The sequence below is a fragment of the Corythoichthys intestinalis genome, chromosome 1 (genome assembly GCF_030265065.1).
Source record: "Corythoichthys intestinalis isolate RoL2023-P3 chromosome 1, ASM3026506v1, whole genome shotgun sequence".
Lineage (NCBI taxonomy): Eukaryota > Metazoa > Chordata > Actinopteri > Syngnathiformes > Syngnathidae > Corythoichthys > Corythoichthys intestinalis.
Window position 1 is genome coordinate 18,772,838 of NC_080395.1, and position 18,150 is coordinate 18,790,987.

General features: G+C 39.3%; 1 protein-coding gene across 2 annotated transcripts in view; it reads right to left on the reverse strand.

Moving 5' to 3' along the window:
• ntrk3b (neurotrophic tyrosine kinase, receptor, type 3b) overlaps positions 1–17,853 on the reverse strand; it is a 663,222-nt gene extending 645,369 nt beyond the window's left edge. The window contains exon 1 of one of the 2 annotated variants that reach the window (XM_057850063.1): positions 17,630–17,853. The gene's annotated coding sequence lies outside the window, so the exon portion shown is untranslated. The remainder of the gene's footprint in view (positions 1–17,629) is intronic. The other variant, XM_057850090.1, reaches the window with a different exon arrangement.
• Positions 17,854–18,150: the final 297 nt, after the last annotated feature.

Sequence of the window (18,150 nt, forward strand, 5' to 3'; positions counted from 1 at the left end):
GAAAATATAGGGGATTATCTCTGCATTTGGTGATTTTTGTGCATCTAGTGTAAAATCTGAGACTTTTATAGCCATTTTAAGTTGTGTTATATTAAAAAAATTAATCGGGATTTTATAAGGGAACAACTTTGAATTGTTTTGATGCTGCTGCTCATGGAGACTCATATATAGCTAAGGTAGGTGCCTGTTTTGGTTTTAGGTCGGTAGCAGCTTTGGTTTTGAAAACATTTGAATTTGAAGTTTTCGAAAATAGGCTCCCTACGAACAGTGTTGTTAATCTTACTTTACAAAAGTAATTCATTACAGTTACAAATTACTTCTCCCAAAAAGTAATTGCGTTAGTAACTCAGTTACCTGAATGGAAGAGTAATTAGTTACTTGGCAAAGTAACTAGTGATTATTTTCTTTTTCTTTCTTTTTTTTTTTTTCAAAATTAAAAAAAAAATAAAAACAAAAAACAGGTCACACAATGTGAAGTTTAAAGGGTTTTTGGGACAATTGGGCCTAGCCCAATTCTTTACCCTCCACTTAAATAGACACAGAGGCATTGCGATAACTAGATAGTAACCTTTGCTATGTGTGGAAGTCATTTAATGTTGTGAGTCAACCGTTAAAGTTGTTAAAATTGCTCCCGTTATTGCATGAGTTCCCTTCTGTCTACTTTCAACATGTGTAAGTTTTAAAACTGTTTCATCATTTAAAGAAAGATTTAAGTCAAGATTTTGCTGATTTAGGAGCATTTTAGATTAAAAAAAAGTTACTTAGGTTCGCTAGGAAGGTTTTCTACAACAGAGCCTTCCTGAGAGGTCTACTGCTTTAAGATGGCGGCTGTTTACTAACGCATGTAGTCCTTAAAACATGTTGCCAATGCAGCCGTGTCTGTCATTTGCATCTAGTCCTATAATATGTGATATCTACCGTATCATGTGGGCGTAGTTTGTAGACTATCGGCTACAGTCAAGTATTATTGGAGCTGGAGCCACCTAGCATCGCGTTTGAAATGGCGTCTTCCCCACTCCTGCTCTGCAGTCTCGTCTCGGTGAGTCCGTCTCTCTCAGACTTTTTTTATTCAACCAACTTAGTAACGCATAGTAACGCACGCCTTTCCCGCCTCAGTAATGGTAACGGCGTTGCCAAGATGAGAAAAGTAATTAATTAGATTACTCACTACTGAAAAAAATAACGCCATTAGTAAGGCCGTTATATTCTAACACCGTTATTAACAACACTGCCTACGAATGGGCCGTTTCCCGTGTCATGTCAATTGGTTATGAAGTCTATGCATTTACCAGTCCAGTATTATAACACTTGACCGCAGCCTTCTTTCTCCCAACGCGCACTACACTCTGTGTTGTGTGGTTGTGTGATCACACATGATTACTTTGCATGCCAAGCAGCTATCGCTATCGACCTGCTCCAGACCAATGAGAGCTGGCCAATAGTTGGTCTTAACCAATGCCGGGCAGCTTTTTCATATGGAGGAAAAACAAACTAGGAATAGGACAAGAAAATGTCGGCGGTTTCGGAATATTTCAGCGTCGAGTACAATGGCTGGGGATGGACCGCAGCAACTAACCCTGGTCAGTTCACTCGTAGGAAGGAGCGGTGGGACAATAAGATTGAAGCAGCAAGACAGATGTCTGAATAAAATCACCAAAATGACTGTGCCTTCGTTTAAAGCGTGGGAATCCTGCTTTTTATGGCTCACACAGTACCTAAGTATTAGGTCCCAAGACACAAATACATTAAGAAGACGACTAACCTGCACAAAAAAATAAAGTATCGGAACATATTTTCGAAAAGCTGAAGAAGGCAGGGGCCATAAGCTTTTCAACAGACGTCTGGAGCAGCTAAGTCTCCCAACTTTCCCTGCTTAGCTTGACAGCCAACTGGAAAGCGTAGTGCTTCATGCAAATGAATTCAAGGGATCACACACACCGGCCAAGCTATTGCTGCTCAACTGACGCATTACGTGGTCAAAGGTCAACTTGTCTTGTTTTTTACTGAAAGAAATGCCACAGGAATTGAGACCTGTTCCCAAAAAAAAAGAGAGAGAGAGAGACTGTTTGGCCTTTGACAGGTTTAAAAAACTTTTTTCAGCTCATTCAGTGTTTATTATTATGATTGTATTTTTACTTTTATACTGTTGGGCTAGTATAATTTAGCACTATTTTGGCCTTTGAGAGCCAAAGGTTTATTCAACTATTGTCATCCATACCAGGCAGGGGTCTCGTTAACCGAATATTTTCCGTCGTTGACCGATTTTTTTAAACGGTGACGGAAAAAACTGAAGTCCATCCGTCATTTTGACCGGTTGCAATTCACACCCCAGACCACAGGGTGGCGAGTGAGCATATTAATTAGCTATTGTCTCTCTTGATGCATGACGTCGTTGGCCTTACTCGGAAAAATGTCAAGGCAACTGAGTGTCCGAAGTTTCTTCAAAAAGCCCCAAAACGACGATGATTTTGATAAAAGAGTGAAAAAACAGGGACTGCACAAGCGGGCAAGTCCATGCACACCAGGAGGAAAGTGTGAGACTACGTTCAGGCCACAGCAGGTGAACTGTTAATTTCATTGTTCCATATGCTACATAACTATTGGGGCCACAGTCAGCTGTTTTTGTCACTGCGGAGAAAAAGTTACATATTCATCTGCTTGATGTGTGATGGCACGGTGTGGATTCTCTGTTAAAAACAGGGACTGCACAAGCGGGCAAGTCCATGCACACCAGGAGGAAAGTGTGAGACTACGTTCAGGCCACAGCAGGTGAACTGTTAATTTCATTGTTCCATATGCTACATAACTATTGGGGCCACAGTCAGCTGTTTTTGTCACTGCGGAGAAAAAGTTACATATTCATCTGCTTGATGTGTGATGGCACGGTGTGGATTCTCTGTTAAGCTTGTTCGGACAGAATATTAATTTAAAATGAATGAAAACTAAATACTATTGATATGTTGAAGCGGTATGCAATGTTAAGAGTCTTGTTAGCTGTAGGCGCACTATCCTATTCCCCTCACTATCCACTCGCGGGGGCCTGCGCTTGTCAGTGACGTTCCTTATTCTCGCTATATGATTATACAACTTTAACATTTGTTAATAATACGCTCTGTGTGTAGTATCATCCATCGCTTTTCCTTTTTAAATGGGCACTTATAAGCGAACGCAAGAAGTAACAACGGGAACATTTTTAAACAGGCATTTCGACTCTTCGGCCAATCATATAGCGAGAGCGAGTGGATAGTGAGGGGACCACACGCGGCTCTGAAAGGCTCAAACACACTAGAAACGTCAACGTCGCGTCATCGATCCCGCCGCGATAACGCACCAGTGACGCTCGGCGTCAATTTCCAGAGGACGCGTTTCACGAGCAGCGCGTCTGTGGAGCGGCTCGATCGGTTCACGCGAGGATTGCAAGATCGCGCAAGAATAGCGGGTATTAAAAGGTAATAAAACAACAACACTTTGCCTTTCAGACCCCGCGTATTGGCCAGCTTTCTTTTTGAAAGAAAGAAGAAAAAAAGTCATGTGCTAAAGCAAAAAGCAATCCCAATAACAAAGATTTTAACATTTTTTTTCTTATGAACATTTTTCTAAGCTTTATTGATGTTTTTTCTCAAGTTAAAGCACCACGCAGGAATTAATTTAATTGTGTAGCAGGATTTGTGTATTATTCGTATTAATTGCAGGTGTTTTAGCTCATTTCAGTTTATTTTATTTATATAGTAAGTTACGATTGCATATAATTCTGAAAATCGACCGGATCCACCGTATTTTTACACGAGTGACTTCCGGCCTGCCCGATCCTACCTAGTAGCATTGACGCAGGGGGGCCGCGTCTCCCGTCAAAAAACAAACTCTGCTGTTCTTTTCGCGTGTGTCGCGTTTAGCGCTTCTGGGACGCGTCTAACACGCGGACGCACTGCGACTGGTGTGCATTGGCTGATTGACGTTAACGGCCGCGTTTCGAAGCGTAATCGCGGCGAGATCTTTGACGCGACGTTCACGTTGCTGGTGTGTTTGAGCCTTAAGTGTCTCCGTCACTTGACTGTCGTAGCCGGTGTAGGCGCTTGAACCTACACCGGTAACGCACTCGGCCAAATGGACACACAAGTACGGAAGGTGAATTATGCAAAACAAAGGGTCACCACAATGTCATTATCATCATTTTAAAAATTTAAGTGACGGGTAAAAATAGATTATGACCGGATTTTTATGACCCTGTCAGTCAAAATGACAGACAACGAAAAAGTCTAGCGCAACCTCTGATACCAGGTATGCAATAAAAATTCACTTTGTATTAGTCTTTTTCCTGTTTCGCAAAGGTAAGCAGCAGCCTGACAAAGCCATGATAACAATGATTTCACATCCAAGTGTGTGTAGCTCTTTGAAAAAAAAAAAAATATATATATATATATATATTTATATATATAAATAAACGGAGTAGTATCGGTATGGTATCGGTATCGGCCGATACTGCACAGCCAGGTATCGGTATCAGGGCCAAAAAATGGTGTCGGTGCAACTCTATTATTATGCTATAGTTTTACATTATTATATGGAATTTATGAGAATTTATATAGACACCATATTGGGATTTTAAAGCAATGCTATTGTGATTACTTACAGATTTTAACAGTTTTTTTTTTTTTTTTTAAATGATTAGCTTTACGATTTAAACATGCTAGTTTTTAACATTCTAATTTTCACATTTGAATGTGATACGTTCATCTATTGCTAAGAGTACAGAAGTTACGAAAGAAATTACAAACAACAGAGCAACACATTTCCAACAAAGAAATGCGGCAAAAAAAGTCTACACCAATATAGTTCGGTGCGTCCACTTAAAATGGTTTCTGTCATTGGTGAACCTTTAGCGCTAATGCTAATGCAAAAACAACACAAATGAGTAAGCGTATTTTTATAGCGCTTTTACAAAGCACACAATACTACACACACAAAAAAAAGAAAACAATAAAACCATCAGCTGACAAAAAAAGAGAATCTTCCTGTCCCTCCTTCATTCTCTTTGAAGTTAGAAGCAATTACAGTCCGAGACAAGACCAATTTGCACAGTACTTTGAACGCTAATGATTTCCATGTCCAATAATGCTAAAACAATTTTTCTAAACTGTAGAAAAAGATCGTGATATGAATTATTTAATACACACTGAAATGACATTTCACTGCAGTGTTACATCCAGAATATTTATGCTCAAAACAATTCCAACTACAATCGTAAACATTGTACAATCTTAGAGGTAACGTTGCAATTAATGATGAATCTGATGCAAGGTTGTGTACGTGAGGTTTAACATCTGCGTCGTTAAGTAGGAATCAGAGGATTACCATGTAAGATTGAGAAGAAACCGTAATGTGAGCCAGATTATGATCAAAGGCTGGCATCAGATTAGACACCATTATGCCGGGACACCATTGTCTTCGCAGTGTAACGCCGTTTAAGCACGGCGTCGGCTTTTATTTTCTGCCTTCCGCTCCGCGACTAATAAAAAGTCCGGCCAATAAAAAGGTGAAAAAATATGACAGAGTTGGAAGAGAGACAGAGGATGAGCCAAGCCAAGTATCCACTCTGCATGTTTGACTTTATTGTTGACTTTATTATTTTATGCCTTCCATTACGTGGCACTTTCACGCATCGGGCGGGAGCAAACAATCCGTAAACGGTTAACTTTCCCCCGGCGCCAAGGTCGCATGTGGTATGCAGTACCCCAGTATTCATAAATAATACTTTGAGAGCATAAAACAGTGTATTAAATACGATATGATTTTTTTTTTCTTCCACAGAGAATTTTACACGATGCCCCAACAGTACAGGGGACAAATTACGACACAGTGAATATTTTATCTTTTTTATATTTTATACAGAGATCTCACAAGACTGAAGCAGAAAACGTGGCGCTGATATACATCCGTGCCTTTTAAACATATTCCAACAAAACGAGTAGTATATTGGCACAGCTCAGTGAGTCTTGACAGAGAACCTGAAAAATTAATGCATCCGAACAGAGCCTTAGCCTTTGCACAGTATCCAGTAAAGCAAGATACAGTATATATATTTTTTGAGAATGAGAGCGACAGATATGAAACTATTTCATTAATGAACAATACAGTGGAGCAAATAAGTATTTAGTCAACCACTAATTGTGCAAGTTCTCCCACTTGAAAATATTAGAGGCCTGTAATTGTCAACATGGGTAAACCTCAACCAATGAGAGACATTCATTCATTCATTCATTTTCCATGCCGCTTATTCCTCACGAGGGTCGCGGAGGTGCTGGAGCCTATCCCAGCTAACTTCGGGCAGTAGGCAGGGGACACCCTGAATTGGTTGCCAGCCAATCGCAGGGCACAAGGATACACACAACCATTCACGCACACACTCACACCTATGGACAATTTAGAGTGTTCAATCAGCCTACCATGCATGTTTTTGGGATGTGGGAGGAAACCGGAGTTCCCGGAGGAAACCCACGCAGGCACGGGGAGAACATGCAAACTCCACACAGGAAGGCCGAAGCCCGGGATTGAACCCTTGATCTCAGAACTGTGAGGCAGACGTGCTAACCACTCAGCCACCGTGCCGCCTCCAATGAGAGACAGAATGTGGAAAAACCTCAGAAAATCACATCGTTTGATTTTTAAAGACGTTATTTGCAAATCATGATGGAAAATAAGTATTTGGGTAATACACAAAGTTCATCTCAATTAGGGCTGCAGCTATCGAATATTTTAGTAATGGAGTAATCGACTGAAAATCCTATCGATTAATCGAGTAATCGGATAAAACATATTTTTTAGGTAAAGAGCAATTATAAATATACATGAGAAAAAATACATTTAATCCATTATTGAACCATTTTCAGTCAATCAATATCTTTATTTTCGATGTACATTGTTGAAAACAGCCAACAATTGCCTCTCAGATGTGACTAGAATTTAAAAAAAAAAAAAAGACCAATTCACTGCTTTCACTCCAAAAACTTTTAGATCTTATAAAAAAAAAAATATATATATATATATATATAATATTTCTTACCTAAAAATGCCATTACGCTTGATAACACACATCACTTAAAAGTTAGGTGTTTTCCCCACGTGTTTCAATTGAATTTCCATTTGTGTCAAGCCATTTTTAAGTTCTAGTTAAGTTTTAATTTAGTCTAAACTGTAAAAGAGTTTTTGCAATGTTCAAAATAAATGAATTGTAACATATCAGGTTATAATATGGCGGGGATATTTGCATGCGTTCCTGAATGCACCGCGTGACGTGCGGAGGTGAGGGAGGTGCGGGAGAGTGAGAGACGTGCCTTCCTGTTGTCGTTGTCGTTCCACAAGTTCCCAAAAAAAGAAATAATTGCAACCTAACGAAGCGGGTGACTCTTTGTCAACGTTACAGTATGATACCTGCTGTATTGGAGCACATTAGGGGCCAGTGCTACTTGGTGTTTTATCCAGGAATGACTACTGAGCTAAAATTGACAGTTCGCTTTATCATATTTTCATTTTACACCCTCATCACTCTACAGCGCTATGTTTCACAGATTAAATAAAGCCTGTATGTAAGACACGTTAGCAACGCATTGACAGTGGTCATAATGTATAGAAACCTAGCCCTCCGCAGGGCTAACGTTACGTACGTGAGCGAGTGACAGTAATGTTAATCTTATTTATTAGCGCTGAGAAGTGTACTGCTTTAAGATGGCGGCTGTTTACTAACACCGCTGACTCTGTCATTTCGCATCGAGTTCAACATACATGTGATTTCTATGAGATGCATCAGATGCTACCTGCTACCACCATCATGCGGGCTAGTTTTTAGCAATGACGGTGTAGTTTGTTGCGGCTGTCGGCTGCAGAAAGGTTTTTTTTTTTTTTTATTGCTTCTTCCTCTCCGGACGTGACATCAGCGCGTTGTCCCGCGTTAAAAGTAGTCTGGGCAAAACGTGATGCTTAGAGCTGGCAAAATTAAACGATTCCTCGAGGTGAATAAAATTACCCGGATCAGTTTTTCAACTCGAGTTACTCAAGTCGCTCGAGTATTCGTTTCAGCTCTAATCTCAATACTTTGTTATGTACCCTTTGTTGGCAATAACGGAGGCCAAACATTTTCTATAACTTTTATAGGGCTGCAGCAATCGATTATTTTAGTAGTCGATTAATCGATGAAGTAGTTAATTCGAATAATCGAGTAATCGGATAAGGAACATGAAAAATTAAAATACCTGAGTTGAGCCTCAAACGATATAAAAAATAAATAAATGAAGCTCTATGTACAACAAAAGAACAATTTCCTAACGTACATAGCAAATGTCCGCTAGCTTAAATGCTATAAAATGCTACAGTGTTTTTTTTTTTTTTTTGCAATGCTCTTAATAAATGGTTCAGACTCATATTCCAACAAAAAAGGCTGAATATACTTATAAACTAAATTAGGAATGCATTAAAAAACATTAGCTCAAACAAAAACTTAGCTTACATTGGTCTTAACAGGGAGCAGTTGGATTCAGCCATGTGGAATGAGGCAGACCAGAGGGCAGTGTATCCACCCTAATCAATAAAACTAAATGTAAAAAAAAAAACGTTCCAAAAAAAAAAAAAACTTTCAAAATAAAACATTACGCCACTTTAATTAAACGAATACTCGAAGCAACACAGTTTAATTCGAATATTTTTTTTTCTAATCGAATACTCGAGTTAATTGATTAATCGTTGCAGCACTAAACTCTTCACAAGCTTTTCACAAACAGTCGCTGGTATTTTGGCCCATTCCTCCATACGAAGCCACTCCTTTGTTGCCCTGGCTGTGTGTTTGGGATCATTGTCATGCTAAAAGACCCAGCCACGTCTCATCTTCAATGCCCTTGCTGATGGAAGGAGATTTTCACTCAAAATCTCTGGATACATGGCCCCATTCATTCTTTCATTTACACAGATCAGTCGTCCTGGTCCCTTTGCAGAAAAACAGCCCCAAAGCATGATGTTTCCACCCCCATGCTTCACAGTGGGTATGGTGTTCTTCGGATGCAATTCAGTATTCTTTCTCCTCCAAACACGAGAACCTGTGTTTCTACCAAAAAGTTCTATTTTAGTTTCATCTGACCATAACACATTCTCCCAGTCCTCTTCTGGATCATCGAAATGCTCTCTAGCGAACCGCAGACAGGTCTGGATGTGTACTTTTTTCAGCAGGGGGACAGGTCTGGCAGTGCAGGGTTTGAGTCCCTGGCGCCGCATTGTGTTACCGATAGTAGCCTTTGTTACTGTGGTCCCAGCTCTCTGTAGGTCATTCACTTGCTGCAGCACCCCCGCCACCCACGTGAAGATAAGCGATTCAGAAGATAAATGAATAAATGAACAATGACTACACTCAATAAGTTGACTTACAATGACCTACCGCTACTGCTTTCACAAATCTAAAAGATCTATAAGACATCAGAGCATAGACAAAATAAGAAAATGTTAAGAAGCTGGAGTCTGCTTACTAGAACTATTTTTGCAGTAGGCGATGGAAATTGTACCAATTCTCACAACAACAATGTGTCAGTCCTGAGGGCATTTTCAAAACATTGCTCGTTTCCACAGATTTAACTTTATTACAACTGTGAACAGCACATGTTCAGGAGCTTCACCGAGTACAATCTAAAAACTCTTGTGAAGTGAAAATAAATATATCTTCTAAATTTGACACACCACAGAGAAAAGTGTTGTCAACAACACTTCTAAATTTGAATGATTGCATCAATATTCTAACCACGCACTGCTAAGCTACCACCTGTAAATGTAATATCATACATCTTTCTTAGATCTACACATCATTACATGTTTCAGCCGCAAAAATAAATCTGCTTTAAACCCTAGGGCAAGGAATATTTCCCATAGGTTCATCTAGGGGCTAATACCGCCGCAATGGGGCGCTATGAAATAGCCCCTCTAAAAATTAAAATGGTTAAGACAGTTTAATGTTCATAAAAAGCTAAAAGAAACAAAACACTGGTGACTAATTGCTCACTGCTACATCTGGTTTCTAACAGTAACTTGTACCCATATACACAGGGCCGGCCCAGCCTATACGCAGATTATGCAGCTGCTTAGGGCCCCTGACCACTAGGGGACCCCCAATCTGGCAATTGTTTAACTTATATTCTATTTTGTTTACTACAGTTTGCTTTATTTGACTTTTTTGAGTTTTGATACTTGATTGCAAGCTTAAAAAAATAAAAGTTCTTCCTTAACTTCTTTTTTTCCTCTTTTAGAAAAAAGGTTTGGCGCTATCTACTGTAAGTACTGACAATCATTTGGAGTGAGAAGTTTGAAGTATGCAGTGCAACAAAATCTGATTAATATACAAAGTATCGACGTATGGGTTGGATTGTATGTATGGGTTTCACAGTACACTGTGATGAAACGGTGGGCCAAAGATATGGGCCCCTTTGCATTATTTTGCTTAGGGCCCCCAAATGGCCTGGGCCGGCCCTGCATATACATTAACTATGGCAAGAACCAAATATATCAAAAACATTCATCCTCAAAACATTTTAGTGTTACTTAATTTCCCAAGGGATGACAAGGTTTATAACCTGTAATATATTGTGATTAGAAGATTTTTTCTGTGCATAAAATATACAGAAATAATGAATCATCGTGACATCAGACATTTCGGGCGACCGCCCCATTTCATGAGCCTTCCCAGATAGCAAAACATCTGGACATTACCCAGTTGTGCAACAAAATATGGCCCAAATTCACAGTACGGACCGGGTCCAATGTGTTTTGGAACAACGAGCCATAAACTTTAATTAAACAATTTTTTTTCAGTGTACCTTGATATGTCTAAACCAGTGGTCTGCAACCTTTAGCATTCAAAGAGTAATTTCGACCCAGTTTCCACAAAAGAGACAACACTGAGGGCTGCACGCACATATTGACATTTGAAATGATTGCAACTGCTCGACTGTATGGCTACTTGAATGTACGTGTGTGTGTGTGTATATAGATGATAAACAGTGTATCACAAAAGTGAGTACACCCCTCGCATTTCTGCAGATATTTAATTATATCTTTTCATGGGACAACACTGACAAAATAACACTTTGACACAATGAAAAGTAGTCTGTGTGCAGCTTATATAATAGAGTTCATTTATTTTCCCCTCAAAATAACTCAAGATATAGCAATTAATGTCTAAACCCCTGGCAACAAAAGTGAGTACACCCCTTAGAAACTACGTACATCCCTAAATGTCCAAAAGAGTACTGCTTGTCATTTTCCCTCCAAAATGTCATGTGACTCATTACAGGAGTGCTGTTAGCATTGCTGCAGAGATTGAAGAGGTGGGTGGGGGGGGGGGTGGGGGGGGTGTCAGCCTGTTAGTGCTCATGCCGCACTTTACAAATTGCTGTCGAGGAGGAAGCCTCTTCTGAAGACGGTACACAAGAACCGTCTCATCAGACCATAGGACATGGTTCCAGTAATCCATGTGCTTTGTTGACATGTTTGTGGGCTTTCTTGTGTAGTGAGTGCGCCGTATGTGATAGTTGTGATGGTCTGAGCACTAACAGACTGACCCCCCACCTCTTCAATCTCTGCAGCAATGCTGACAACACTCCTATAACAAGTTACATTACATTTTGGAGGGAAAATGACAAGCTGTACTCAATTTGGACATTTAGGGATGTACGTAGTTTCTAAGGGGTGTACTCATTTTTGTTGCCAGGGGTTTAGATATTAATGGCTATATATTAAGTTATTTTGAGGGGAAAATAAATTAACTCTATTATATAAGCTGAACACAGAATACTTATCATTGTGTCAAAGTGTCATTTTGTCAGTGTTGTGCCATGAAAAGATATACTTAAATATCTGCAGAAATGCGAGGGGTGTACTCACTTTTGTGATACACTGTACAATCTAAGGTGTTCGAGTCAGCTTGTCCAGTCTCGAGTCATTTCTAGTCTTAGAGTTGTTTCTAAGGGGTGTACTCACTTTTGTTGCCAGGGGTTTAGATATTAATGGCTATATTTTGAGTTATTTTGGTCACTGTAATTGCTAAAATATGATGTATTACCCATGTAATACTTTTAAGAAAATCAATCGGTTGAGAAAGAATGAACTACCAGGCTTGGAGAAAATGCAAACTTTTAACATTCGCGTTACTACGTGTCAGAACAACAAAATATTTTCAGTAATTTGTGAATTAATTTTCATGTTATTTTGTTAAAGGACTATGTTTTTTTTTCTCAATGTATCATGTATGTGCCACTGTACCAAATATGTTTTCAATAACACTTGCAAGATTTTAGTTTCACTGATAGTTTTCTAACACATTTAAGTTTGATTTTACACATATCTACTCAGGAGATTGTATGTGCAATTCCTGTCATTTTTTTTGTTCTTTTAGAAAATATAAGTTTCATCTTATCCAAATGTACTAATATTCATAAATGTGGTTTGTCACATACAGTGATACCTCAGCTCACGAACGCTTAAGCTCACGATCTTTTCGCCTCAAGAACATTAAATTCGCGAGCATATAGTCTCTGCTGACGAACTAGTTTTCGGCGGACGAACCAAACCACGCGGTCGAACAGTGCCACGAGAAGCTGACGCACGCTCATGGCGTCCCAGTTCGTCCCCTCCCTTTCGTTGAGTGCGGACGTGGTTTGTGTTTGATAGACATTTTGGACCATATTGAGTGTACTTTTGCTATTATGGGACCGAAAAAGACCCCACCACAGGCTAGTGTTAAGCCTAAGAAGACATTAAAGAAAAGAAGGTATATTTTTGTGTAGTTTTAAGGCTTATTTAGTAGAAAATTATGTTTTATGGGGACCTGGGAATGGATTATTCTCATTTTAATGGTTTCTTATGGGAAATAAATGTTCGGAAGATGAACTTTTCGCCTTACACACATTTTCTGGGAACCAATTATGTTCGTGAGCTGAGGTATCACTGTATGTGGTTTGAGTGACACAAACAATAAAGCTTTACATACAATTTCCAGATGAAACATATATGAACTTACAAGCTTCATCTTGTCCAAATTTACTAATGATCATAAATGTGGGTTGTCACATATGTGGTTTGAGTGTCACACACAATAAAGCTTTACATACAATTTCCAGATGAAACATATAAACTTGATGAATTTTTATATACAGTGTATCACAAAAGTGAGTACACCCCTCGCTTTTCTGCAGACATTTATATATATCTTTTCATGGGACAACATCCTGACTTCACGTCGCGTCAGTGCGTGTGACGTGGTGGAAATGGACTATGATTGGTCCGCTCAGACTTGTTTCCGGTTTAGCGCGAAATCCCCGCCATTCTCATAAATTATTTTTCTACACGCAAAAATGGACCAAGCCGACGAGAGTATCAACGAAGAGCAAGTAATGCAACTTCTACAATGTCTCGTCGAAACATTATGAAGATTGCCAAATGGCAAGCAATTCTTGGGAGGAGATTGCTGAAAATACGGGGCTGGAGGTCAGCCAGCGATTGAATTTAAAAAATGGAAGAACCACCGAGACAAGTACAGTATGTGTGTGTCTGGAATCGAATGGCCAGACGAAGCGGTGACCCAGTCGGCCAAAAACGGCCTGGTTTTTATCACCTTATGTCGTATTTTTGGTCGGTTTACGTCATCATTTATTGTGTACATATGTTTGCTGTGAGTCTGTGACTTATTTCATCAAAAATTGGACAGACCGCCTCAAAACCGTCTTCTATGTCGCCTGTGCCTCAACATTTGTATGATCAACATTTATTCAATGTTGATGAGCTGAAGATCCACATTCAAGCGTTCCATCTTGCAGTGTTTATTTTTTTCTCCGTTAATCTAGACAAGAGGAAGTCAACAAGCGTGCCCCCAAACCGTACAGATTAGGGTTGTTCCGATCATGTTTTTTTGCTCCCGATCCGATCCCGATCGTTTTAGTTTGAGTATCTGCCAATCCTGATATTTCGCGATCCGATTGCTTTTTTTTTGCTCCCGATTCAATTCCAATCATTCCCGATAATTTTTCCCAATCATATACATTTTGGCAATGCATTAAGAAAAAAATGAATAAAACTCCGACGAATATATACATTCAACATACAGTACATCAGTACTGTATTTGTTTATTATGACAATAAATCCTCAAGATGGCATTTACATTATTAACATTCTGTGAGAGGGATCCACGGATAGAAAGACTTGTGACTTTGTATATTGTGACTAAATATTGCCATCTAGTGTATATGTTGAGCTTTCAGTAAATGATACTGTAGCCATGCCTAAATGCATGATGGAAAGTGGAACCATGACTGTGCATAGTGCTACCAATTGATATAGCTTGTCTGCGAAATAACATAAGTTGTTAAGAAAAAGATCAATTGCTATCTTGCTTCCCCACATTGTTACCCATGATATTTCTAATCGTAGGGAGAGGGATTGTAAGGCTTTAGCCAATTAAAAAAAAGCTCCAAAGGCTGCCAAAATTCACTCTACTCATATTACGCTGCCTTTTATTTCTCTATATAGGTAAAACGGCGCCATTACAGATTGAGCACGACAATGCGTGAGTGGGTCATGCATAGCATGCATTAATTGCGTTAAATATTTTAACATGATACATTTTTTAAAAAATTAAATACCGCCGTTATCAGGATAAATTTGATAACCCTACCTTAATCCTGAACTAAAGACTCTGGATGAGTGTAACATATTATGTCTGTAACGCTAAATACAATTAGAAAACAATTTAATTAAAAAATATATATATATACAGTGCCTTGCAAAAGTATTCGGCCCCCTTGAACCTTGCAACCTTTCGCCACATTTCGGGCTTCAAACATAAAGATATAAAATTAAAATTTTTCGTCAAGAATCAACAACAAGTGGGACACAATCGTGAAGTGGAACAACATTTATTGGATAATTTAAACTTTTTTAACAAATAAAAAACTGAAAAGTGGGGCGTGCAATATTATTCGGTCCCCTTGCGTTAATACTTTGTAGCGCCACCTTTTGCTCCAATTACAGCTGCAAGTCGCTTGGGGTATGTTTCTATCAGTTTTGCACATCGAGAGACTGACATTCTTGCCCATTCTTCCTTGCAAAACAGCTCGAGCTCAGTGAGGTTGGATGGAGAGTGTTTGTGAACAGTAGTCTTCAGCTCTTTCCACAGATTCTCGATTGGATTCAGGTCTGGACTTTGACTTGGCCATTCTAACACCTGGATACGTTTATTTTTGAACCATTCCATTGTAGATTTGGCTTTATGTTTTGGATCATTGTCCTGTTGGAAGATAAATCTCCGTCCCAGTCTCGGGTCTTGTGCAGATACCAACAGGTTTTCTTCCAGAATGTTCCTGTATTTGGCTGCATCCATCTTCCTGTCAATTTTAACCATCTTCCCTGTCCCTGCTGAAGAAAAGCAGGCCCAAACCATGATGCTGCCACCACCATGTTTGACAGTGGGGATGGTGTGTTCAGGGTGATGAGCTGTGTTGCTTTTACGCCAAACATATCGTTTTGCATTGTGGCCAAAAAGTTCAATTTTGGTTTCATCTGACCAGAGCACCTTCTTCCACATGTTTGGTGTGTCTCCCAGGTGGCTTGTGGCAAACTTTAAACGAGACTTTTTATGGATATCTTTGAGAAATGCCTTTCTTCTTGGCACTCTTCCATAAAGGCCAGATTTGTGCACTGTACGACTGATTGTTGTCCTATGGACAGACTCTCCCACCTCAGCTGTAGATCTCTGCAGTTCATCCAGAGTGATCATGGGCCTCTTGGCTGCATCTCTGATCAGTTTTCTCCTTGTTTGAGAAGAAAGTTTGGAAGGACGGCCGGGTCTTGGTAGATTTGCAGTGGTCTGATGCTCCTTCCATTTCAATATGATGGCTTGCACAGTGCTCCTTGAGATGTTTAAAGCTTGGGAAATCTTTTTGTATCCAAATCCGGCTTTAAACTTCTCCACAACAGTATCTCGGACCTGCCTGGTGTGTTCCTTGGTTTTCATAATGCTCTCTGCACTTTAAACAGAACCCTGAGACTATCACAGAGCAGGTGCATTTATACGGAGACCTGATTACACACAGGTGGATTCTATTTATCATCATCGGTCATTTAGGACAACATTGGATCATTCAGAGATCCTCACTGAACTTCTGGAGTGAGTTTGCTGCACTGAAAGTAAAGGGGCCGAATAATATTGCACGCCCCACTTTTCAATTTTTTATTTGTTAAAAAAGTTTAAATTAGCCAATAAATGTTGTTCCACTTCACGATTGTGTCCCACTTGTTTTTGATTCTTGACAAAAAAAATTAAATTTTATATCTTTATGTTTGAAGCCTGAAATGTGGCGAAAGGTTGCAAGATTCAAGGGGGCCGAATACTTTTGCAAGGCACTGTATATGAAAAAAAGGCATGGCCGATATTTTTTTGCCGATTCCGATACTTTGAAAATGACGTGATCGGACCCACATCTCTAGTACAAACATAACGCCACACCCCTCTAGTGGCTTGGCGGTGAATTACAGAGCAACGCGTCACCTGGCCGGAGAACCATCAAATGTCAAATGACGCCATAGTCGCTGCGCCGTCACCGCAACGCGGGAGCATAACTTAGGCTTTCGGGATGTACGTAGTTTCTAAGGGTTGTACTCACTTTTGTTGCCAGGAGTTTAGATATTAATGGCTATATTTTGAGTTATTTTGAGGGAAAATATATTATATAAACTGCACACAGATTATTTTTCATTGTCTCAAAGTATCATTTTGTCAGTGTTGTCCCATGAAAAGATATACTTAAATATCTGCAGAAATGTGAGGGTTGTACTCACTCTTGTGATACACTGTATATTCTCTGGTACATATCATACCTAACAAAGGAGTCCAGCCTCATTTTAGTAAGTACAGAGGTGCATCTACTTACGAAATTAATTAGTTCTGGAACTCTCGCAAACTCAAAATTTCGTGAGTAGAGACATATTTTCCATGCAAATGCCCTACTCTGTTCCAAGCCCCCCCCAAATTGAGACATAAATCTTTTACAAAGCATTATTCAATTTTTGTTTAGTTTTAGTCGACGAAATCTCATACAAATTTCGATGGTTTTAGTCAACAGTTACTAAAAATGTTTCGTCCGTAAAATTCAAAAGGTTTAGTCCAAAATAAATAAAGGTTTTCAACAATTTCGAATGATCATAGAAAGACAAGCACATATTATAGCGTCTATAAAGACCTCGCAGACTTTGTGATAATCATACACACTCAGCAGGAAAAACAGTATATATTTTTTCCAATTAAACTCACCTAGAAGCCACAAACTGTATGTAAAAAAAAAAAAAAAAAAAAAGTTGAGTGTTTAAGAAGATGCTAAATGTGATGCTAAAGCTAACGCGAATGCTATGCTAAGCCGATGAGTTATATTTGGTGCGTGATGATCACTCAGCACAGACCTTTAAAGCTAAAGCAACATTGCATATTCTCTCTGGCCAAGATCATTGTTGACGAATACAACAGTGTTACCAACTGTAAAATAGTATATACAAGGATTGAGGAGATTGGGGAAAGAAAAGTGACGCTTCAAAAAATAAAAAAATGAAATGTACTTGCCACTTGTTGATGCTCTATGCGCTGTTGAGTGTGGACTGCTGCTAGCTTCCAAAGTATCCGTGTTGCTACTAGCTGTGAGATTACTTCTTGACGGTTAAATGTCAAATTCTGGCACATTTAGTCCGTATAGGTCGCCCCGGAATTGCCCTTAATCAATCACTTTGACTGACAGTTTGATGATCTGTCTGACAACCGAAACTCAGCCATCCAATGGCCCCGTGTGATGACCTTAGGGCAGAACCGGCAAGCCAGCTGCCATTTTTGTTCGCTTTAATTTAATGAGGCTGATTGATCACATCTGCCAGGTTTGGAAGAAAACATTTGGTTTACAAAATAAAACTAATCACGTTGAGCTGAACATTTTTTTTGCTTGGTGTATCACTGTCAATGGCAGCAAATGAGTAAAAACACAACAATTAGAGACAAAAAAAAAAAAAAAAACATCTACCAATGCCGCAGCAATAAAAAGACTAGATACAAATATACAGACAGATTAACAAATGATAAGAAAATAATT